This window comes from Haliaeetus leucocephalus, unplaced genomic scaffold, assembly GCF_000737465.1.
Source record: "Haliaeetus leucocephalus isolate CR32 unplaced genomic scaffold, Haliaeetus_leucocephalus-4.0 Scaffold373, whole genome shotgun sequence".
Lineage (NCBI taxonomy): Eukaryota > Metazoa > Chordata > Aves > Accipitriformes > Accipitridae > Haliaeetus > Haliaeetus leucocephalus.
In genome coordinates this window covers 7,149,889-7,153,192 of record NW_010972809.1, presented here as the reverse complement: position 1 = coordinate 7,153,192, position 3,304 = coordinate 7,149,889, and positions in this window count along the sequence as shown.

Sequence of the window (3,304 nt, the reverse complement as noted above, 5' to 3'; positions counted from 1 at the left end):
CCTCCCCCACCATGACGTCACCCCCAGGCTAAGCTGGGGGGGGGAGGATGAAGAACGGGGAGGTGTGTGAGGGGAGCTGGTCTCTCCCGGCCCTACTGCCTCTGCTCGATGCCGGCGGCAGCATCCCGGCCGTGGGACTGCAGAGGGTGGCGTGGGGAAAAGGGCTCACGCGTGGGGTAGCTGTGGGGGAGCCGCAGTGGGGGAGACCTGCGGCTGGGGGTCACCGCATCCCATCCTCTGGGGACAAGGCTACAGGTGCGGCAGGGCTGGGTGGAAGGGATGGTGCCGGCCGAGGTTACGCGGAGCCCTGCCCGGGACAGGGTTTGGTCTGGGGTGCTCCTGCAGCCTGACCCCCTCCCGGGACCCTCCTCAAGGCCGTCGCCTCCAGCAGCGTGAGAGGAACCTAAAGGCGCCGGCGCGGAGTTCTCCTGGTGCAAAGGAACCAGCCAAAACCCCATCCTGCAGCCTTCCCCTAGGGCTCTGCCACTGCAAAGTTATTCCCCGCAGCCCAGCTCAGCCCTGACCCTCACCAGCCATCTGCAGCATCTCCAGGAGCCGAAGGGGGACTGGTCGGAGGGAGAACTACTGTTGCCCTTCGCTCCTCCTGGTCCCAGGTCCCACCCCACCCTGCAATCCCACTGTGCTGGCAGTGCTGTGGAGCCCTGGACCAGCTGGGCTACCAGTTGGTCCCTTGCTTTTACAAACCCCCCGTGACAACCCTCAGACCTCAATGACGAAGGGACAGCAGCTGCCAGGCTGGGTCCCCATGATCCCCATGGGCTGCAAATGCCTGAAGCCCACCAGGCAAGGACAGGGATTGTGTGGGGTTCAATGAATCAGTGCAACTGGAAGTAAGGAAACTGGAGGGCAAGATGAAAAGCTTTCTTGCTGAGAGCTCCATTCACAAAATAGTGCCGGTGAATGCCATTGCCTCTTTAGGTCTACCTAACGTGTGCAGAGGCAGCCTGCACGCACATCCTCTTAAAGCCATCATGAAACCCCAACCTCTGTCTCTTCAACTGGAAAGCAGGAATAATGTTGGGTAACTACGCTAGCAGTCAGCTGGGGCCTGCAGATGAAAAACGCTGGCTTGTGTCCTCTGCACCTTCCCACTATTCCTTTTTGTTCCACCGTTTCTTCCTATTTATAGATCTCCACTATGGACGGTGAGCCAGATTAGAGGACAGAGCTGGCTGAAAACTAATCCGAGGAATTAAAGAAAAAAAAAGGCTCATTTTCAGCCAGCTCCCAGAGCCAGCTCAGCATGCGGACATGCAGTAGTGAACGCAGTGCAAAGCACAGGCAGTGGGTGCCGCGTCCCCTGGCAGCTTGCCCTTCAATTCACTCGGCCATGAAGCTGCAGCCCATATTAGAGTTGTCTTTTACACGCTCCTGAAGACATTGGTGGCAGCAAGGAGGCTAAGGCTAAGCTTTGGACTTGTTCAAAGGAATGAAAAGTTTAAGCTGAAGCAAAGGTAAAATACTTTTACCCAGCTCTTTGCTGCTGTGGTAATGGGTGCTTTTGTATTGCAACAGAGACACTGAAGTGGATATCAAAATGTGGAGCCCTGTCCTTTTCCCGGGAGGGATAGGTTAGATAGCCCGAAAGATCTTTTATGTCTCACAGTCAGTGCATTATCAGCATAAAAAAGGAAGAGGATGAAAGGAGTGTGGGTTGAGGTACACAGATGTAAACATTGAATCTACCAGCTCTTAGCAGCTCGGCCACTTGTGGCTGCGTTTGCTGTTAAGAAGGACAAGGCACCCTTGCAGGAGCACCAGGTTGTGGAGGCTGCAACAAGAGGACTTTCTCATTTCATTCTTCTGCCCTATTGATAACTGTATTGGTTTATTTATACAGTCATATCTGCTATGGTTTTGTCTGCTCCTTTTTTTCTGAGGGCAGATGAGCTATAGCTTCAGGTTAAAGGTTGGGCTGGCTCCAAGAGGCTTGCGTTGGACATGATTTTGACATTACGCTATGTAAATCTTCTTTGGAATGAACTTCAGGGCAGTTTCCAATGCACAATCAGGAAGAGTTTAATATCTGGCTTTTGGTACGTCCGTCACTGCTGAAATGACTGCAGGCTCTGGCAATTTGGCCACAAATCTTATAAGAACAGGCATTTCTGGGGGATTTCTGGCCAAACAACACCAAAAAAAGATCTGACAGCTAGAGGCATCAATTACGGAGGCAAAAAGGGCCTGGCCAAATTCCTCTAAATGTTCTTGACTGCTGGGGCAGTCCAGCTCTGTCTGAAATTCAAGCCCGGCTCCAGCCTTACCAGCTTCCCTGCCCCAGGAAGGGGCCCAGCGCACTATAGATTCTGAACAAAAGCCAGCGGTTTCAGGCCATCTCAAATAGCAGCACTCTCAGCTCTGCTGGGAGCCAGGGAGCAGGATGAAGTGGGGACAGTTGTTTATCAAACTACCCTTTTTTTTCTTCAACACGGTATTAGAAGGTGCTTGAATATCAGCCCGTCTCTAAGAGACATCCGCGTACGTTTCAGAAGAAGCGCTTCTGCCGGTGCCTTCCTCAGTCCCTGTTAGGACATTTTGCTCATCAGCACGATTTTGCCCTTGTTTATAAGAAAAAGGGCTCTGTCCTCACGGCAGCCTCGTGCTCCGCTTGTTCGGGTTGGTGGCAGTATCATCCCGCGGCCGCATGTGATCGCTGCCGTGGCGGAGGCAGACGGACAGAGCCCACGGCTGCTGGCCAGATATAGCTCTGCCAGAGATAGCGTCGGCGAGCGCAGCGTGGGCTGCGCCGTGTGCCGGAGTGGCTGGGTGAGTATTTGGGTGGGCAGCCCCGCGCTGTCACTGCCAGGCGGAGAGCAGCATGCTGGGCAGCTGATTTAAAGCGAGCTCAGCTCCATCTAAATCATCTACTGCGAGGGCACCCACCGGGTTTAGCGGCTGTGTTTCTCACTTAGCTTTCGGCTGACTGTCATGGCTGAACCTCAAAAGAGGCAGCTGGCTCAAGGTAGCAGAGAGAGCTGCTTTCCCTGGCAAAGCTCGCTGCATCTCTGCGTTTCTTTTCCCCTTCATCCTGTTTGTTTGTTTTTTTTAAATGTAAAATATCTCTTCAAACAGCTCACACCACAGGCTCCCCAGTTCATGGTTGTGGGCTAGTAATAGGGATAAAATCTGAATCTTTGGTGCTGTCAGTCAGAGACTGATTTATTCTAAGCATGGGCTTAGGTTGGAGGGGAGGGTCCAGTGATCACAATGATATTTAAAAGTCCCTCCTATGCGTGTGTGAGAAATGTATTCGCTCTTAGCTCATCCTGCAGTAACATCGCCT